Source organism: Gavia stellata, chromosome 19 (assembly GCF_030936135.1).
Source record: "Gavia stellata isolate bGavSte3 chromosome 19, bGavSte3.hap2, whole genome shotgun sequence".
NCBI classification, from domain to species: Eukaryota; Metazoa; Chordata; class Aves; order Gaviiformes; family Gaviidae; genus Gavia; species Gavia stellata.
Window position 1 is genome coordinate 7,877,218 of NC_082612.1, and position 22,583 is coordinate 7,899,800.

Below are 22,583 nucleotides of genomic sequence, written 5' to 3' on the forward strand. Positions count from 1 at the left end.
AAAAATACTAAAATTACTTTCTTCCCTTCTGCTCTTCCAAGCTTTCTTCTTCGCAGATGGCAGAGGACAATATGCTGGGTCTGCAATAACACTGACTCAAAATTCCTTGCTAATTGTAAGATAACTTCCTAAAGATTGCAAGCAAAAGGAAGTCAGAGAACAAAGCAATGTCAAGTATGCACATGTCACAACACAATGTGCTGATTCCAAGCCTTTGGAAACATGCTGAAAGACATGTCTGGAAAAAAAAAACAGGGAAGTGCTTCCACATAGTCTTTTCAGCATGAAAACAACAGCTGAATGTGCCTGTTCCCACCAGGAAAAAATACCCTGAAATAACAAAAGGTGCTGGAAAGCTAGAAATGAAATCATCACATGGCGAGTACACTCTTTTGTCTGTTCCTAAAATTTACATAGACTGTACTTCCAGTACATTGTAAATCAAGGGATCACTCTGGACTAGTGTTTGACTGCGAGGTGCCAAGAAGACCAAGAAAAATGGAATGTATAAACAGGTCTCTCTTACAATGAAGGACTAGTAGAACAAAACAGAAGTAAAGCAAACAAAGGGCCACACTTTCAGATAATGTATCTGCAGGAATGCAAACTCTGTGCATTCCTGATCGCTCCTGTAGCTACTGAAGGTACAAAAGACACACTCTTGAGGAGAATGGCATACACAGTGTTTCTTTGTGAAACAGAGTCTGCATGCATTCCCTTCGTAACCACAGGTAAATCTTTGCATCACTGGTGTTCTCTAAAGATGTGTTTTCACTTAGGTCTGTCACTGTTGGCTTGCCGAGTCAAATTTCTGTCATCTTAAGAGCTGAGGGTCGAGTAAATTCCAGGGGAAAACTATGGGATCCCAGTGAAAGATGACATGTACAACACAAGTGAAACGCTGCATGTATGTATCTGACTTAAGGTGTTACAAAATATCACCACCAAAAACAGAGGGGTATCAGACATAAATGCAAATGAAGCAACATTCAGTGATGAATAATGATGTGACTAGGCATTTTTCTTTCAAAGCGCACAGAGGGAAATAAAATTATCCCTAGTTTCTGCAGGGAGAAACAAATACCAAGATGAAAAGCAGGTTTCCTAACATTGCATATCAGCTCAGGCGTAAATTCTCCATCTTCAGATTGTCAAGTGACGTTATAAAACTGTTCCTTTTTGTTAACTGCCGGGCCCCAAAGAGCACTTAGGACAAGTGCACCTGAAAGGCTTGTTTTGCATTTGGTGCTTCTAGTTGTGCTCCCAGAAATACATGCCATAAAATGACCTCAGAGTTCATTAATGTTTCCTACAGCGGGCATAATATGCATGAAAATGAAAACCCAACCTTACTTTAAGGAAAAGTTATTTAGGTACATTTTACCAAATTTTTCCAGAGGTATATTAAAATCTAGCATAAATGTTTCTGCCAAATATAGAAAAAGTGTTTCTGTGATTGTAAAGGTGGAACATGGAATAAGCTGAGAAACTATTTCTTTCTCCTGGCTGCAAACTGTAGTATCTCTCTCAAAGCTATTTGCCTCTTAGATACTCCTTGTCAGTGTACTTTTTGGGATTCAGGTCTGTCTTGCTGATTCTAATTTGGACTCCAACTGTATGAAGCACCATTTAAGTTTGGTGTTCAGCTGTCTTCCATAGATTTTCATTCAATGAATGGATTTTTCCTTCCCTCTTGGACTAAACTGAGAATATCTGACTGAGTCTCACTATAGCAAGTGATGTTCATGGAAAATGTGGCTTCTTTTGAACCAACACTATTTTTTTATTATTTGTGTAAACAAAAACCTGACCAAACTGAGCCTTCTATTTTTTTAATTTCACTGCTTGCCATACAAGTTAGTAGCTTACTTTTCTGAACTGTGGTCTGTTATGGTTTCAGGACTTTACGCCCACATTGTATCTATATAGGCAATAAAATTGGCACTACTTGCCAGTCCCAGGCAGGCACGATGGATGTGTACAGTGCAACATATTGGAGGACTGGCGTCTGCACTGGGGGTGTAACACTAATGCTTATGCGTGCAACTTCACCCTACGTCACGAGGCAAAGAGCTTTGCACCAGCAGTGAACTTGAGAGCATGCCACAAGATGCCAAGTTTAGACGCTAAGCAAATTTACACTAAAAAGAAAGCTTCTGCCATAGTAAATCACTATTGTAGATGCCCTTTGAGGCTGAGACTGTGCCTGACTGTAACACAGCCAAATGAGGGAGTGAGATATTCTGTTACTGCTGTGCATGGCCACATAAAATTTGGGAGCTGGCAGGAGCAGGCGGGTAATGAGGCACATGAAACTGTTAGGCAATGAAGGGAGAGATGGGGAATGCACCTTAAAAAGAGCTTTTGGTTTGCACTTTTGTTGGGCCTGCCAGAGGTTTTGAAATAATGGAAAGGAAGAGCCTGTTGTCCCGGATATGATATTCTAGCAAATTGCTTTTCCAGGACTGAGGGAATAGTGTCTTTCATCATAATTCTTCCTCTCAGATCCCTGCATAAATGAATTGAAAGCTAACCTTAGCTGAAAAAAAAAAAAAAAGGGAAAAAAAGAAAGGAAATACAAAGGTTAAACCCAAGCACTATTATACTGTCCAAAAGCACTGAAGAGATTGTAGCAGGTGGTCCCACCACCTGTGCTTGTCTACTTCCATTCCAAATAATCTCCTTATCGAATGCAGGGAGGAGCAGACACCCAGGAGGGTCCCACAGGAAGAGCAGTGACTGAAAAACAGAGTGACTAACCGGAGAGATAGGAACCTGCTGTGCAGGGAATACATAACTGGGGGAAGGCAAAACAGAGTGAAAAACACTAGAGTCAGATCCTTGTCTCATTTATAGCTTGTAGATCTACAGCAACGTTGCTGGCTTCAGGGGCAGCCCTTCGCATTTATGTCGCATTGGTAATCGATGGGAGGCAAGAGGTCCTGCAATTCAAATATATAAGCGACCATGTTCTAATGGCTTGCAGAGAAAAAGGCCAATCAAACAATGCTTTTATAATAGCACCTATTTTCTTTATCCTTCATCAATTGCTACAGGAAATGCTTTAATTTAATAGAGTAAGCAGATGCATTGCATGAATTCCAAATAGCACGCTAACAATGTAATGATCCCTGATGCATTGCAGGGAGGACTGTGGTTTTTTCTCAGTGGCCTGCACCTACAATAGCTTTTTATGACTGTCAGACCGACTAAAAGAAAACAAAGTGCTGGCTGAAAAAGAAATAACAATAAAGACCATTCCTGTCATGTATCTGAATATTCCCTTTCACTCATTCTTTTCTGTGCATGAAATTTCTTAGGTAAATATAGCTAGAAGGGGAAAGGTACCTCAAAGGAGCCCGCTGTTGCCAGCATGTATCCTCACATTCAAGTGAGATCTTTTGAAGTGAAAGCATTCTCAAAGTTGAGGACTTTTGTGTCAAGCTGCCTGCTGGGCATGACGCACACCCCGGAGCTGATGGCTCTACCTTTTCACAAGCTGTTCTTTAGCAGAGCAAAGTTCTTGCTCTTCATGTGGCAGCCAGTATTCCTTTTCATCAGGTGTGCTCACCATGGTGCAGCATTGCACTGACATGGCTAAATGGCTTCTCAGGTGGGAGCCAGCTTGGTACTGCTTTGCCACCTTCTGCTTTGCACCCAGAAGTGGTCCCCGAGTTCCTTGTAAATTTTACATCTAGGCCCAAAGACTTCCAGAGCTTCCTGTCTGCACCGTGCAGTGCAGAACACTTTGTGATAACCTCTTACGAGATTGAGTATACAATCCTTGCTACTTTTCTTCCATCTGTTCCTTGTTGACAGGGCATTTTTCTGTCCTGTAAGGATCAGCTTGGTAACAGCCCTGATGCTAGATTTGCCATTCTGGGAGGTCCAGCTGTTAGTCCTGGACTTGCCTTAATCCCTTCTCTATTTTAGCAACACAAGAGGATATGGACAAAAGTGAGGCCTGTTGAAACCCATCAGAAAGGTTGACTGGCACCCTGGGTAAGGGTGACAGATCCCAGGATCCAGATTTTCCATTGTGATAATTATCCGTAAAAATGAACACTGTAGGAGAGCTAATCCCAAAACATCTAGTGTAGTTTCTGCAAGGTTTAGTGGTTTGTCCTGTTTTAACATTGCTTTGTATTGTTTTTTCCGTGAAGGAACCTTCACTTTGGATTTAACACTGTAGTCTCAAAGCAAAGCATTGTTCACCTTGATAGCTATTTGGCTGGTTCATTTTGAGCGATGGTTTTGAGATCCTTGAGTGAAATATTCTGAGTTAAAAGAATAGTACTGCAGTTTTGTTTCATGAATACTTCTTTCATTTCTTGCATGATGTTGTCAAGATAACAGTGTCTTAATTGCACCTATACTGTTTGCCACAGTGTTTTGGAACACACGAAGTTTTGGAGAACCACTATATTTTGGAGCAACTTTTGTTATGGAAATATTTCCAAACCTGAGCAGCCCCTTTTTTTTTTCTTTTCTTTTCTTTTTTTTTTAAAAGTATTTAAAATCTGTAAGTAAATATTTGTTCCTGGCTAGAAATTACTTGACATTTAAGATCTAAAGCAAGAGGCATTTTTTTGTTCGTATGACTCTCGGAATACGCAGACTTTGTGCTAACTTTTCAACCAAAAATGCACCATATGCAGAAGAAGGACTAAAGTTCTAGAAATGTAAAAGTCAGGAAATGAAAAGCGATGACTCTCTGCAACTATGATGCCTCAAAAATATGCGACATTTTCTATTATTCTGTAGGGTGATGACTGTATACCTTCATGTACTTACACAGTGTGGCCAATTTTGTAGTAACTTTTCATTCATCGATTTGGCACTTTTACAGTCTCAGCTAGCATTGCACTTAACATGCTATTTTTAATATTTGATTTCCTTGAACTAAATCCATAAAACAAAGACAAGAGAGATTAAAATAACAAGAACTATATTGACCTAAATTAAGTTCAAAGTTTATGCTGGCTTCTGCTGTATACTTTTAGCAGAGAAGCAAGAAGTTTGTTGGTGAATGAAGTAGCAGAAATGCTTGTGCTCTCCCCTCTTGTGAAAGAGTCATGTCAGAACAAGACAGGCCAGGAAGGATTTGGCGTGAAGAAGTGGCAGCAGTGTTGGTGGCAGCTTCTTCAGTTCTTCTCCTTCCTGGAAGTGTGTAATCCTGTTGATCAGAAGTATTACTTCTTTTGGCAGTAATACTTAAGGTTCCTATCAATATGAATCTTCCTTTGGAATTCTGAGCAGGGTCTCAAAACCTGGCTGGAAGAAACAATTCATATTGCTATAAATCTAGTTTGAGGACTTTGATAACTAGAGTAATTAACAAAAGCAGCAAAATGCGTGTGGTAAGATTCAGATCAGGGCAGCAAGAATTTTTGTTTCAGTATTGTCATTTCCACATTGATCACAACACTGGCCAGAAAATAAGGGAAGAACCACCAACTTTATATAGTTTCTGCTGACTCCACTCTAGGGCCATAGAGATTCTTCCCATTTCAGAAAGAGCATCCATCTCCAGATGACTCCTAATATTCTTCTTTCTTCAGCTCAGGTAAATAGAAAGTTGTTCGGTGGCGATAAAGGCTCAGTAATCATACTAGAGTTAATTTTCACCTACATATAAAAAGCCATCTGAAGATGTCACCTGCCAGAAAGTCTGTGCTATAGTTGCAAAGCCCAGAATTTAAATGTTAGGAAATGTCCTATTCATAGCTGCCAACGGAACCTTAATTCAGTTCCTTTTTCTGTTAAGATACAGTCTTTAATTGCATAATCACATAGTATTTTTTCCAAAGGACCTCTGGCTCACTCAGGGCACAGGACCTACAAGAGGGCTGAGTAGAGGTTATTCAGGCACACATAAATCTGCCACTTCCTAATTTAGCTGTCCTTGACTTTGCAACCTAAATAATTTTGCTTTCAGGGAGATACATTTTTTTTTTTTTTTTTCTTAAATCATGCTAGAGGAGCATTCTGTAAATGGTTTCCTTTGGTGGGACTTTGGACATCAGCTTGTGAGGGCTCCTAAAGGAGACATAGTTAAGAAATAGATAATCCAGTAAACACAGCCTCCATGCATTTTAAACATGCATAGACTAACACTTCATTTGCTCTCAGTTTGGAGTGTCACATGGTGTTTCAAGTGCTAAAAGATTTACTATGGTTTATGGCTCAAATATTTCTAACTCAATTTGTCGTTTAGCACCAAACTCCCCTGTCCTGCAGCACACTCAAAGGCTAAAGGGCATTGAAGCATTCTCCTGCTTAACTGCCCATGGATTGGAATAGCTCTTGTGACCTTTCTATTGCTCTTGGGATCTTTTATGAAATTAATTATTAAAATGCAAGGCCTCAGGTCTATCCATGATGTAATGCTTGAGGTTTTCAGCGCAAAACCAGATTCCCTCAGTCACAATAATTTTTATAAGTTAAACAGTTTCTGCTTGAAAAAAAGAGGTCCTTCAGTATAATTTTGCTTTTTTTAATCAACCTTATTACCATTTTGCTCTTCTGCAAAGCACTATTAACTGAGTGCATTTCCATTAAATTACAAAGTACATCTTAGTCTTTGTGACTGGATGTTACTTTTAAAACACGCAAGTTCTGGCAGGTATGACCTCGGGTGCAAACATAACTTTATTTGCTAAGAATAAGCTATTTAGCTATGTAGCTTTGATTATGGTTCCCTAATTAAAGCGCTTGGACACTTCTACAGTGAACGGGCTGAAGCTACAGGTATAATGAGCAGGAAACAGAAACACAGATAAGAAGAATGAAGTTTGAGGAGTAGGTTGTCATATCCAATTCTGCTAACCTCGTGAATGGCAGAACATCTTCCCCAGTCATTTTGAGTCAGCCTTCAGACAGGTAAGTGAGGAGGATGTTACCACAGTGGAAGACTTGGAAAGAAGAACAGGAAGGTTGAACAGGGAGGATTTTGGAAAATACCCAACTTTGACTTGCATTGAATGTTAAGTACAACTTAACCGTTATTAGAAAGAGTCCTTCAGTCCAAGAGGCTTGCATTTAATAGGTGGCCAAGTCAGCGGGTTTGTAATTTCTAGAAAGAATTTGCTACAAAATTGCGTATCAGTCTATCGGAACAGTAATTATTGAGTGGCAAAAGCATTTTAAGGTCTTTTAGTGGCAGCTCCACAACTGATCCTACAAAGAGAGATCTATTACAATCCAGGTTTTCGTGCCTTCAGCAAATGCTGGTTTTGAGTAAGAATTCAGTTGTGGAACATTGAAAACCTTCAATACAGATACGTGTCTGGGCTGTATAACAGATGAGCCATCTGAGGCAACACTGAAAGGACCCTTCATTTTTCTCTTTGCACTTTCTCCCTATCTGGGTTTACCAGATTACCCAACAAATATGAACTAATATTCTAGTTTGCAGAGAGTTCTCCTCGTGTTTGGAGGAATTAGGGACTTCGTAACAGTTTTATGAGATGAGTTTAGAGTTGCTTTTTGGAAATGTGTTTTTAAACAGAGGATGTGTTTTATCTTTCTTTAGAACATATTTTCTTGATTTAACTGGCGGGGGTTCATATTTTTTGAATAATTTAAGCAATGTAGATCCAGGGCCCGAATTGTGTTGACCTTAAATATAATCCTGGTGAAGGGAATGTTGAATAGCGAAGAGAAGTTCAGTTTTGTGTTGAAGACCAGGGTCACTGAGAAATATCTCAGCTGTTATGCTATCCTGATTTAGAAGGCAAATGAAAGGCAGCAAATGAAAGGCTTCTGTGCATTGTATTGACATGATGTGACTGAACAAATGCAGATGCATCATGATCTGAAGTCTGCTAAACTTGTGTTTGGAGGTGTGTGAATATATAAGAGAGTCTGCTCCTGGGAGAAGCCAGTCACTGGTTCTGGAAAGATCCCAGCAAATCACAGTGAAGTTATGCAACTAATCTTTATTGCTAGGATGTGGTACAAAATAAGATGATTTATCAGTTTATTGAGAGTTTCTGAGCATGACAGACATTAGTGGTTATCAAAAGTGTCAGGTCAGGAACAGGGCCCAGGAGCTGTCCTAAAGGCTCAGACCTTGTTGTGTGTGCTACGTGCATACAATTTGTGGCTGGAGCATTTTATATTATGTTGAATATTTGAATTTTCTGTTGGGCTGCTCTTTATGCAGTAGACATAACAGAGAAGCATATGACCAAACCCAGGCCTAACAGGGAAGAATGACTACAGTATCTGACAATATTTGAGACCTTAAGCTCCTGCAGGACTGGAGGTAGTTTCGGGAAAACTGGGTTCCCAGGGATGGCAGAATCTCAAGTCTGTTCTTCTATTAATTCAATTGGGCAAACAGTGAAGAGGTGGCAACTAACCCGTTGCCTGTTTTCATTCCTGTTCTGAGATGGCCATTCATTTTCTCCATTCATTGCATGGGGAGCATAGGCTTTCACCCCTATCTACTCTATGCCCAACAGAGGGGCACCTAAAAGATTAGGCATTATGTCCCCACATCTGTAGCCTCCTGAGTCCTTAAATGGATGTAGCCCTCGGTGTAAGAACGCTTGAAAGTATAAACATATTATTGTCTCCCAGATAGTGGCTTCTATAATAGGTGGCCAACTCTTGTAGTTACTACTGGTCAGACCCTAAGCAATAAAACTTCCAGCCCACGGGGGTTTAAAGGCAAAATGCCATAAGTAGATCTAGACCATACAACTACGCTTCAGGCCAGCTAGCCATACCCAGCCTAGGTGGTATTTCTACATGGTCCAGACATTAACCCAAGCACAGACCCAAGCGTGAGCATGGGTCTGTGCTTGAGGTAGTTAGCCTCACTCAGCTTAAGCATTTGGTGTGAAAAATCTGTAGCACAACTGTTTTTTTAATTGGGTGGAGAGGGAAGGGAAGGCAGTGTGTTCTCCATCTGAAGTCCGTTATTCGAAATTATTTCTAGTATTTGAAAAATGATTTGACTAATTTTTAGAAAGTATTAGTCATCCATTTCCATCAATTATTGAAAAGGACTCGGCACAAATAACATTTCATTTTCCAAGCTGCTCTGCCGCTTGAAATAAAAATGGATGTAGAGAAATGCTGAGATTTTTGAGAGAGATCTAAAAACAATGGAGTCCTGAAAAAAAACAACAGTGGAATTTGTTCAGTTCCTTTAGAAACCCAGCCTCTGCCTTCAGAGCTTTCTTAACAGTCTATATTTTTCCCAATCACTAGCAAAACAAGGGTAAAGGCTTTCCCAAGGGAAATCTGCTTAAGCCTGTTGCAATGTCTGTGAGGAGTATGGGTGCTGGAGGAGAGTGATACAGGGAGGAACTGTGCTGTCAACAACAGGAAGCTGGTGAAAAACGAGCGGTGCCCCTGGGGAGGTGAATGCAGAGCAGATGGCTCTAATTGTGAGTCACACTGTGACAACTGACAAGAGAAATTCTGCACTCTTGACACTTTAAAGATACCAAAAATACCAGAGAGCACATTCCACAGCTTCTTGAAGACTTCCATATCGAGGGAGCTGGGGGGGGAGAGCTCCAACTCCTCCTGTTTCCATCACTAAACAGCCCATAAAATTTGCCGTTGATAAGCTTCCAAGCAGCCAAGCATTCTAATACTTAGATAAGTCACTAATGTTAATAAAACCACTGAAGAAATAAGAAGGAAGAGGTGCAAAGGGGATTCATGTGCAGGGCAGCACCAGTTGCTTTAGATACTGATCCTTTCAATTAAGGGCGGTGCTGGATAAGAAAGGGGAAAGTAACATCCTTGTTTATAAGCAGTGATAGATTTTGGAATCTCACTTCCCGCCCCCCGCCCCGCTCCATCTGGAATGACTGCAAGCATTTTCTTGATGTATTTCAATTATTGCCCGGATACAGGGTTGCAGATTTATATTGTGCTTCTTTAGTGGAGTTACAAAAAGTCAAGACCAGAAACTATTCATAGTTGGTTGCCAATTTTTTATTTTGGGATGAATGCCTGGCTTGGGCAGGTCTGCAGATGTCAACAGAGCTACCCCAGAAATAAGTTTTATTTGCTGTACTTGCTTGCTTGATGCAACTGCTTTAGTAGCCGTAGTTTAGTACCATGCTCAGGTAGTTTGTCCCGTGAGCATAGCCTGGTTGTTTCACATGCACCCTAATAACATAAATCAGCTCCTTTTCTTGGAACTCTGTGACCGTTAATATCTGTCTGAGGCACTATTGTTATTCTTCTGGTACCATGCAAAAATTTTCCCTGGATATTTGGGGAGGTGGGGGGAATTTCACAGTGTTAGAAATATTTTTGGGAGTGTCTCATTCTGACTGGATTCAGATCGCTGATATTTTGGCATTCTCTACTGCTTTTCAAATTGTTATTTGTGAAAGTTACTAACAATGGAAAAGTGCATCTAGTCACTTGGGAAGGCAGCTACACTGCACAACTGTTCCTCCTACAGCTGTTAAGCTGCTGCTCAAAGGTGCAGTTTGAAAGTTGTTACTTGAACAAGTGCTCATGCACTGAGGTGGTGGGTTTGCTCAGGCAGGTCCCACAGTTCAGCATTTCTAAGTTCAGTATTTCTGACTTGGAGTTATCTATATAATTTTTTTCTATTATTATTTTCCCTTATGTTACATCAGTTAGCTGGACTCTGCAACGTTTTTTGTGGGGTAAGTCTGCTATATAGAGATACATAAGATGAACCGAAGTAAGTTACATAGGGTACCAGCAGTAGTATAGCCTTAGTGTGGTGCTCTGCTAAGGTTGGCTAATTTGCTCCATTAAGTGTCTCTGTAAATTGCAGTACCTGTGGTAGTCATGGCATTTCGCATTGCATTGTCTGGAAATCCCACTAAGTAGCCTTCCCCTCAGTACTGCTGTGTTACACTCCTGAGGTTACACCAATGGGTACCTCTTTTGTCCAGTTCTTTTGTGTCACCAATGCAGCTAGAGATGAGAATAATTTAAATCTTTGGGCATGTTAGAACAAGAATTTCCCTTTGTTACTGCTGTCCCAGACTGGCATTTGACTTCTTTGCCAGCAGATATTTTCTATAAGGTCAGCTGTTATTGCCATTTTTAAGATTTTGTTACCTCTGAGAAAAGCCCGGGATTTACTACTAATTGGAATAAATCTACCAAAATACTTGTGTTGTCACGCTTTAGAATTTGTAAGTTGTTTAACGCCCATGTACATTAGGCCACATTTTCTAAAATCATGAACCTTTTTGTATCTAACTCACAAAGAGCTATACAGATACACACATCCTATGAGTCTCCCAAGACATGCAAAGCCCTGCCATCATTCTGTGGTATCACCATTGCCAGAGAAGCCTACGGTAACGCAAAGCCAACGAGCAGGACTCAGGAAGCCCCCTACTTTCACATTTGGTGTGAATTTCAAAGTTTGTCTCTTGTAGTGTTATTTTTTCCTGCTGCTGGTAGTGGAGGGGAAGAGAAGCAAGTACCATGGGATCTTTGGTTCTTGAATCCTTGGCAAGGATTTTGAGACCACAACTCTTCTCTCCTTTGAAATGCTTTTGCTTGGAGAAGTTGTACGATGCGGTGGAATTTCTTTCTTCTTTATATCTGTGTTGGCTAAAGCAAGACAGAGGAGCTTGAAAAGGCTCGCCCTCCTCAAGGAACGCTATCTGACTCGTAAGCATTCCTAGAGGTTAAGGCTGGTGACTATCAAGAAAGCAAATACTTCACGCAAGGGTAAGTCCTCTAATTGTGTTTGTGTTGAAAAGCTGCCAGATCCCCATGTCAGGATGTCTGCAGTCACGGCTCTGATCTCACCATTCCTTCCTCGGCTGTTGCACAATTGTGTTGCATGTTTGTGGTAGGGGAGAAAGTTGGAGAGCCGGGCTATGAAACCATCTTGGGGAAGGAAGCCATGCTTTATTTTAGTTGCTTGGTTTGGATAAAAGCCTATAGGAGGTTGAATAACATAACCCCCCCTCCCATAATGCAGCCCATTCATGGAAACCAGACCTGGTCTTCTATACGGATATGTGAAATATGAGGTTTAATAGCCAGGGTGGAAAAGGAAATGTCAATGAAAATGTGTTCGCTGGTGTATTACAAATCCTAATATATATATGATAACTCATTACTTGTTCTACCCGGACTCTTACCTGTAGTTGCAGTTTTTGTTGGGCTTAGGCTTGTAGATGCAATGAGGGAACTTTTGGAAAACTGGTTGTGAATCTGCTTCTCTGATGGATCACTTCAAGGATCTTTTGTGGCAGCCAAGTGAGACAACACAGTGACAAATAACAGACTGTGAAAGAGGACAGAATCCCAAAGATACTGCAGGCCACGAGCTTAGCAGTGGAGAGAGAAGGAAAGAGTATCATAACTCTTTCCAGCCACAGCAGAAGAGTTTTGGGGACTCTCAGTACATGTAAGGGTTGAAAGCCACTCCGGTTATACAAACGTTCAATTCCTGAAGGAAGACAGCAGTTGCCTTAGCCACAGAAATGTTGGTTAAAAGTAGTATCCCGATTCATCTCAGTACCATAAGTCTTTCTTAGATGATCAAGTTGTGCATTACTCCTGTTCAGTTAGAACAAAGCAAATTGCACAGAAGTCTAATTTTACTACTGAAAAATAGTAAGAGGTTGGGTTAGTCTATGACCACCATGTTATCTCATGTAATAAAATTGGGTGGGCTGGTAGCGGTGCTTCAGGAGGGCATCAGTTCCGCTTCCTAAACCGGGAAGTGGAGAGTTATCCAGAGCAATAAAGAGCTTGTACAAATAATACTGGGGAAATCAGAAGTTAATCTGAATACCAGCTCGCTCAATCTAATCAGTATGAATAGCTCCCTGCCAACTGCTCCATTACCTGAAACAGGGGTCAACTGATAAACATCAGCCAGTCCTCTCATTAAAAAAAAAACCCAACTGCCCCCCCCCAAATAAACCCCCTTCATCTCAGAATCTCAAATTCCATCATTCCCGATAAGCACTAACCAGTTCCTCATCTCTCATTTGCAGTTCATATCCTGAGCTACATAGATTTGCTGTTAGAGATAAGGATATGAAAAAGTAAAGTGATATTAATACGCATGTTGCAACCTGTTAGCCTCTCTCAGGCTGCCGTGCCTTATGTTGTAAATAGAGGTGGTCAGTGAGTCTGCACAGGAACTTGGGATCTGGCCACATGCCATTTGTTTAACAACATTAGCCCAGATGAGCACGGTCAGGGGAAACAGTACGAGTCATCTGAATGGAGAAAGAGCTGATTAAAAAAAAAGGGAGCAAGCAAGAAAGAATGGGAGCGAGAAGGACCCGCTGTATCTCTGGGGGCGGCTTCCGGAGCCGGCAGAGAAAATCTGTCAGCTGAAGGTGGAAGAAGGGAAAGGGAGCAGCAACCCCCGGCTTTTGAAAGATGTCACCCAACTGACATCAAACCATACAGGTTACTTTTGGGTTCTTACACTGTGCTCACCACTGTTAGATATTTGTCAAAGTTATAGCCAAGACAGTATTTTTCTGCCCTTCCCTTTTAGCATGGGCGAGATTTTGCTGTTCTAAAAAGCAGATAACACCAATCAATAGTGGCATTAAAATAGCAGTCAGTAAAAGATAGCTCTTGAATCAGTATTCTGGTGTTCGAGTCACACGTTTAGCTTCAGCGATTTATGCAGTATTTTTCTAAATTTTTGGGAAGGTACAGGGATTGATCTTTTGGCTTTTCTTGCTAACTGAGAGGAAGGAGGGTTGAGTCAGCTGCACTACAATGCAGAATTCTTCTACAGACTTTCTTTCTTCATGTGTTTTAGATTTACAGATAAACTAATCAAAACTAATCAAAAGCAAAAGAGAGCACAACCAATATAAAATCCCAAAACATGCTTTTAAAGGTCACTGACACCACTGTATTTAGTTTTAATATCTTTTTAATTTCATTGTGTAGTAAATAAGCAGAGATTATTTCCTCAATCAAGCCAAGGTTTTCTTAGCTTGTTTTCTCGACTTCAGATTTAGCTAAAAATATTACGAACTGTAATCATCTGAGAACAATATGTCTTTTTTACACTCAAATTGTTATTCACTATCACCTTAACCTGTTAAGGAAAAAAATGAAGCCTATTTGAATGAGCCACAGTTGAATTAAATTTAACTCAATTTTATAATTGAGGGTAGAGGTCTTCTGGAGAAGAGCTGTCTGTAGCAGTTTATACATGCTTATATTTGTGGAAAGTCTACACCCAAATTAGAAGTAATTCAAAATTATTTAAGTGAAATGTTTTCCTTTTAAGAAATTATATTTTTATTTTTCTCAAAGTGAAAAAATAAGGAGAAAGCTATAAAACTGATTAATTTAGATCATTATTTGTGGAAAACAGATTTATGTTTCTCTGTGAGTTATCACTCATTTTTCTTTCCAAGCACACACTCTCATCCACTTTTTTCTTTTAATTTCAAAGGGGGAAATAATGGGATGAGGGGGTTTTGATTTTTTTTTTTCATTTGAAATGCCTAGACAGTAATGAAATAAAATATTCTATGCATCCTTAAAAAGCCAGACGCTTGCTATTGAAGGGGAAATAATGCCTCCCCCCAAAAAAAAGAAGAGGACAAAAAGAGAACAGGTGCAGTTAATGGGCCAGACTAAAGTATCATGGGAGATTTTCAAAGCCGCAGATGAATTTAGCTGCACCACTTCCGAGGAATATAAATAAGTGTTGTTTACTTTGGTTTTCTGAGGTTTGAAATAATCCTCTTCAGTTTAGGCTTTGGGGGGGAGTCCACTTGAAATAATTGTAGACATTCAAAATTAACATGTTACCACCACCTCATATGACAAGGATAAATGCCACTCATACACTAATTTTCCACAGACGAGCAGTATACCAGAGAGTATTACCAAGCATTGTCAGCGAGGAGGAATAGCCTTACCTTACAGCTCCACTTTTTATTTCACTACTTTTATTTCAAAGTTGTCTTTGAGTGGGGAGCAAGGTCTGGGCATTTGTCCCAGGCAGGCAACATTATCTCTTTTTTCCCTCTGGTCTAACAGAACCTTTACTCCTACCTACACTCCCTGTTGCGTTTGTTTACCTAAAATTGTGCTGGAGAATTACGAGTTTATAAAAATGTAAAACTGTGTCTTGATGCATGAAATCATTACATTATTAACTAAAGAGTCTTTTAATCACATATACCCCTACTCCAAATATATACATGCATTGATACACATGCATTGCTTCTATTAAAAAACAACTTTCAGGAATCTTTGGAATGACACAAAAATAGACAATACTGTACAAATAAAAACCCATCTAGCTTATTAATGGATAACTCTTGCTTATCTGTATGCCTAATTCAGATGTTGTGCTGATCAAAACACACACCAAATTAATTTAGTTAGATGATATTTATAATCTTATTCTAAAATCTTAGTTCTTTGTAAGGTCTACCATTTTGTAAGGTCACTGCGGAAAGACAGTGAAAACTGTTTATTGACGTGATTGTGGCTTATTCTAATATCCATAACAAGGGAGCTTTTTTTCCTTCATGTTTTCTACCCTTAGTAGGCCATCATCTTCCTTTATGTTCAGTATTTAAAATTGCTGTGGGAAAGTGCCTGTGTTGTCAGAAATGCAAACTGGTTTTCTTGTACTGTTTTGTTCCTATTTTTATTTTCCGTGAAAATACCTCTCATGTATTCTTCCTGTACAGTGACCCACAGCATGTAAATTCAAAGCAATAACCATGTTATTTCTTTTGTTCCAATGACTCACGTTAGTTAGGAACAAACTCTGTTGCGTTAGTTGTTACTTCTAAGATAATATCATACACTGCATTCCAACATAATAATGGATTTTAATTTGAAATTATAGAAAAATAGAATGATCAAAAATAACCAATAGGCGATTGAATGAACTACATGTAGAACCATCCTCAGGTCTGGATTCATCTGTCTGTCTTCTCTACAGATCAGTTTGGTTATTTTTTCTCCTTTTTTTTTTTTTTTGAGACGCTTCTTAATGCTTGAACAAATCCCTTTTTCTTCCCCTCGGTAATGTGGTTAACTGTCTGGAATGTGAGCCACTGGAAATTCTTCCCCACAGAAGAATCTCCATTAAGCTTTCAAACAGAGTTACTTCATCCCCACAGCTGCATGGATAGAAGACTTTCTAGTGCCTAAATACTTACTGTATATGTCATCCTTAAATTTAATTATTTTTTTTTTTCCCAGCCAGAGCTTTAGGAGCAGGTGCTAGCCTTTTGCTTCCTTGCTGCTTCCTCTGTGGGGAACGGGCTGGAAAGAGCCAACTAATTAGAAAATTCTACAGGGAAATTAATTCTGCAAACAGCTGAGGAATGGCATTTCAGTATAATGCTCACTTTGTCTGTCAGCAGAACCCTGGCTGGCTTGACAAGTGGCAGTTCTCCCAGATGTTACACATGTTGTGATGAGACCAGAACTGCATCATACGCTGCCCATTTACTAAAAGACGTGATGCTCTGGAAGAGTAAATACACTAAAACTAACCTCTAGGACATGCTATATTGCTGTCACAAGGCAACAGCATGGTATTTTTACATATGCTTGAAATGTAGCAATGAACCGAATCGTTTTTAGCGAGCTTAGTTCCAAATGTTGCCTTTGCTTTCATGTAGGGCTGAGGCATGGGGAGGAGGGTGAAAAGGGCCATACTAAACTACTCAGTGTGAAAGGGCTGGATTGTCAAAGTTAGGCTTGCATATCGTACACATCTAAAAATATGTGATCTGTAACATGTCTGAGCAAAACACTTATTTAAACAGTTGGCTGGTTACGTGCACACGAGAATAGGCAGATCTGCATACACAGGCTTCCCTGTTCAGAGACACTGGTGACTGAAAACTGTGAAGACGGTCTGCTCTGAAGGAGCCTGTTGTGAGACATTTATGGAAACAGTACTGTCTTAGTGAAGATGGTGACAGTTTACTCATTTCTCAAGGATCTCACCAGTACCAGTTTTGTCTTCCTAGTATTTCTTACTTACAGACTAAAATCCCATTTAGCCACTTACCCTATCTTAAGTGATGTGCCAGGTTCTCAGCTTGTTCTCATGACAGACCTTTGTGACACGCAAGCCAAGAACAGCGTAAAACCCCCAGTCCTCCTCCCAACCCCATTCCTTATCTGTTCCTTCCAAAACCCCCAAATTTTTCCTCAAGCTATTTGTAACATGAGGTAATCCTCAGTAGCAGACTTCTCATGCACACCGTTCCCAGATTGACTTGGCATCCCTTCTTTCTGTCCTGCCAGGAGATGGCCCTGGGCTTCACTTTAGTGTTCAGCTATGCAGAAGTGTCCCCCAGACTCCAGATGTCTGGGAAGTTGCCCTGAACTTACTTAATGTAGAAAGATGGACTTGCAAGTGCCCCTTGAGTAATATAGAACTGCTTTTCTTATCGTTGCGGTCCAAACATGATGTTGAAGGTTGCAGTGTTATGAATACCTCTGTGTGTGGCAGCTGGTTCATTATTTAGATGTCTTTTTCTCCCTCAGTGGGTCTTGTATTCTTGAGCTCTTTTTTGTGCTCTTTATCTCTGTCATGAGTATCTGAATGCTTTTCCTTCCTGTGTCTACTATAAACTAATTTGTCATATCTAAGAATATAAAAAGTAGTACATTCATGTAAGTCCCATGGAGATATGTCACTTTTCTGTAGCTGAAGATTTTCCAATGCATTTTCCTTTTTGTCATATTTACTTTCCTGTAACAGGACTCCTGATTATTTTTTTTTTCATTTTTGTTTTTCCCTATTTCCCTTGTCCTGTACTTCCAAATTCAGTAATATTCTCTATTCTGGCTCTGCCAAAAAACTCATCACTCCTTCAATGTTTTGATTAATTTTTATAGTTGCATACGTTAACAAATTGGAAAGACTAAAAGGCGTCTATCTCCAAAAGAGAGCTGCATGGACTCTCAAATGTAAGCAACTTGAATCTAAAGTCTGTTTGAACTAGAGAGGTCCTAATGGCTATGTATAGAAGATTTATTCTGCAGTCACATTTTCTGAATTAATTGACTTTTTAATTTTGAAGTCCTAAATGCATCACTACTTGGCAGTTTTCCGAAGTGCATTGTGATATATCTGATGCATGCATTACGGAAATATGTCAAGTGGACTATGTTTAACACGAAGGCCTGTTTGCATTTAAAACAAGAATACAATGAAATTATTAAATATTATTATCACATATTCTTCGCAGAATTACATCTTTTATTATGGAGTGCTTACTGATTACAGGAACACTGTCAGCTGAGATTTTTAAAATGAATGTCAAATCAGAAATAAAATGGAAAAAGTGTGCTATTTATTGCAGGTAAATGTCTAGCTAGATTGCCTTTATGTACTACCTAGACGAAAGTTCTTAGTGATTTAATTTTCTATTTATTGTTATCCAGATGTTCAAAACACTGACCCAGCTGGCATGGAAATTTCATTTTTTTTCAGCTTATGGTAAGGGGTTAAATAATAAAAAAGAGCCATGGAGATTGACTAGGATGATTTGCACTACATGGATTTTTATATGGGATAATTTTTTTTTTTCCAAAGTTCAACAAAAGTCAAGATTATGTCTGTACGTGTTTAGGAGCCAAAAAGCAGTAAGTAAAGGAGAAATACATTTGCCTATAGAAGCTGTTGAATAATTACACATTTGCACTATTTGCTTAATGGTATAGCTGATTAATCTTTGAGTTCTCCTATAGAGTACAAAAGAGTTAGCATGGCATGAATAAGGATGTTTTCATGTGATGTGATGGTCATCAGAGAGACCAGAAGGGGGTCAAACTAGAAGGAAGGAAGACATGTCCTTGTTTTGGGGGTATGGGAGTGTGTGGGGATGTAAGGATGGCAGGGAGGTTAGTTGAATTGGGCAGTGAATTTAAAAACAACTTACAATTAATTAAAATGTTTCATTATGTTCTAAACACAATGCTTGTTTCCTTTGGGGTAAAGTGGAATGCTTTGGTTTGTCTTTGTGTGTTCAAGAGAACTGAATTTCCGTTTTGGTTTCAAGACATCTACCCTTTTAAAAAAATAAATTCTATTTCAAAATAGTAATGCTGGGTTAAGATATGAAAACTTTTATTTATTTACTTATTTCTACTTCAAAGCAAAGTAGCTCACTTACTTTAGTTTCAGGAACAAAGCTACTCACTGAAGTTGACCTGAATTTGCGAAGGGTTTTTAGTATGTCCCAGACTCCATTTTGGAATTCATTTTGTATTCATCAAGAAATTTCATTGATCTATAGCTGTAATGAGCTGGCTTGCAAGATTTTTTTAAATTTTTTTTTGGTATGTGTTTGCCACACGTATTGCAAGAGTTAATAAATAAAACCAATCTGATTTATGACTTGTTTTGCTTGGACAAGTTGATGAATAGCAATGCTGTATATGTTTTTAATTAAATTCATTCTTTTCTCTGAGGATGTCACTATCCAAAACAATTTGAGAATTTGTTTAGAAAGTTTACTCACACCTTGTATTATTATGTATACTCTTGAGACAAACTTGCATCTGGGGTAGACATTTATAAGAATGGTTTCCAAAGTTCAGAATGGAAACTTTTAAACTTTTGTTCTGTCCCTATGTTTTAATATATGTCTGGCTTAATATTGCATTGCAATATTAACAGAAATTCTTTATTTTGCATAATGAGCACGCCTCTGCAAACTGTAAGCCTTTTCTTGATACATTTTTGCAACAGCTGCAGAAAACATTCCTTGTTGAATTTCTAGGTTGTTCGGTAAGGTCAACATTCATAAAGCATTTTATCTACTACACTTTAAAAATTTTCCTCTAGCTGCTCTAAAAATGTGAGTGTTATTCATTTCTCTGAAGTCCCATCAATTTATTATTTGTAGGCATGGCCTGGAAAGGAAGGAAGGATAGGAGACAGTGGGAGTGAATCAATATTTTATTGTGGTGACACACTCGTGTTATTCCAGCTAATCAGTTTTACTTATAACCTTCTGACTGCAGTGCTATCCATTGCAGTTGCTCAGAAATGAAAGGCTACATCTTCTTTGCTGCTAGCCCATGTGATGTAGCACAGATGAGAAAATAGGTAGAGATTTATGCCAGCTTTATTCTCTGACCAAAGGCTTTGAGAATTTAAAGCTGCACCACCTCTCCCAAGACTAGGCATGTGTGTGGGTGGACCTGGGTACAAGGCAAGACATGCTAACCTTCTTCTTATGGTGTCTCTCCTCTTCTTCCTCTTGCAGAAATAACGCCTGCCTCAGACATACTGTCTTGGGAGCTCTGGGGACAGGTGGCTTTAGACCTTGGAAATTTTATGGGTCTGCTGATCTGAGCTACTGAGGAGACTTTTGCAAATGTACCTTCAGGTGACACACACAGAGATTAAATCCCTTCAGAACCTCACCGGTCTTTTTAAAACAACACGAAAGGACACGTGTCAGTGGTACAAGGAAAGTACGTGGAAGTCGAAGAGCTAGGCTACCCTCTTCTGAGTCAGGTAAGCAGACCTTAGCAAACACCTCACCGTCCTTGCATTAGTTCGTGGGAAGCGTCTGGTGCTACTAATATCAATGCACACTTGCTAGCCTTCAGAACTCTCTTTAGATACAAGATTTGGCACTTGCAGCTGTTAGAGATACATCTCTAAATGTGAACACAAGCAGATACTTAAATATTTAAATGGTGTCTAATTGAGAATTAGGTTATGCAAATGTTCTTTATCTAAACAGAACACAGAAAAGCAAGAGGGTTTTACAGAAGGTTTTTCTACCTTGCTTTCAAATTTTTCTTAATTTTAATTGGTCATCTAATCATTCCATTGTATTTATCAACAATATCCAGAAAGACAAGAACTTAATTACGCTAAGGATTAATCTAAGGATGCTATTTAAACATCTGCACATTGTGGCCAGAAAACCATTCTATTAAACTCATCTGAGGGCCTGCTGTTGCCATAAGAGAAGTGTGTTGGGGTGACTAAGGGTACCAGGTCAGGTCCTTCATGGCTGAAAGAAATAAAGTCACGGCATGTGGGTAAAAGACAGAGATTTCCAGAAAGGACCCAGATTCTTTTGCCATCAATAAAGTCAATAAAATTTTTACTGTTGACTCCCACAGAAGCAAAGTTAGGCCAGCACTGACTGCTTCTGAAATCCCACCCTTAATACCAGCCTTCATAAATGTCAGCCTGCCTGCTGCCTTTCCAAATGTTGGAAAAAACCCTGAAATCTCTGCCCCTCAGGCCCGCTGAAACCAAAATCAAAAGAAAAGAGGTTAGTTGGTGGTTTTTTGTTTCGTTTTCTTTTTTTTTTTGGTAGGCAATCTAGAAAAAAAAATGGGTGGAAATTAGAGGAACATAAAATGATTTTGACACATTTGGCAAATGATAGTGTTTTCAGAAGTTTACACAGCAGGTTTTGTGAGCAAGCATCCACTTGCTCAGTTTGAGTAAGAGGGTTTCTTGCCAGGAAGGGGGAAAAAAAGGATCACCAATTGGCAATATTCATCCTTTCCACTCATATTTTTTTTGCCTATGACTCCCAAACTGTTTGGTGGAAATGGCAATGTTGCTTATATTTTTACAACTAAAGCACAGGAGATTAAAGTGAAGATACAAAAACATGAATGCTTGAAAAGTTATGTTCCTGGAAAGGAGAGACACAGATGAGCTGACAGAGAAACCTGATGCTCAGAAATACTCAAAGAACCTTCAGACACTCAGCATTTATGAAAATCAAAACACTTACTTAGGAGCCTAGGTTACACACTAAGCGTCTGCCCCAAGCTTTCATAACATACTAGGAAAAGAGCAGGAATAAGAACATAAAATATTCATAGTTACCTATCTTAACTACTAGACCATATATTATATCCTTTGTCTTTAATTTGGGGGAAAACACCTGTATAGCCTGAATTCCTATGTTTTTCTTTTTTTTCTTAATAGAAACATAATCTGAGAAGCAATTTTTATGCTGGGTTGTTTTTTTTTTAACTGGGTCGTTGCTGAGGAATTAGAAAAAGCTGCAAGTCCCACAGTTTGCTTTACATAGCCAATGTTTCAATGACTGACCAATTAATTATCACGCTGTTCCATTCATAAGATTATGTCATATACAGTCATGTCGGATTTAGCCAGAAGTTGACGTGTCCTTTCATTGCTAAAAACTTTGGTTTGGAATGGAATGGAATGAAGTCAAATACAGGAAGGAAATTATTATGGAAACTGTAAGAATTTGAGACCTCAGCTATCATCAGATGCTACAAAACATTTCCTCCTTTTATTGGAAGGCATCTAATTATTGATGAGACAAAAATTGCCAAGAAATATTTCAGGAAGGTGTTTGGCTTCTGAAGGCTAATTCTGCCATCAGAGTACTGGCCAGACACAAGCAGAGCATCACATTGTGATATTTTTTTCTTGCACGAAGAGAAGTTGTAGATGTGAAAAAAGTAAAATTCTGGAGCTCAGGCTGTTACTGTCTTTTTCAAGGGACCCTACTTAATGTCTTTACACCCTCAAAAGCTGCTTTATTGAAAGAAAGATAAATTCCAAAGAACGTTGGTAAACTATTTTTTTTTTATTTAAGTGGATAAGATTATGA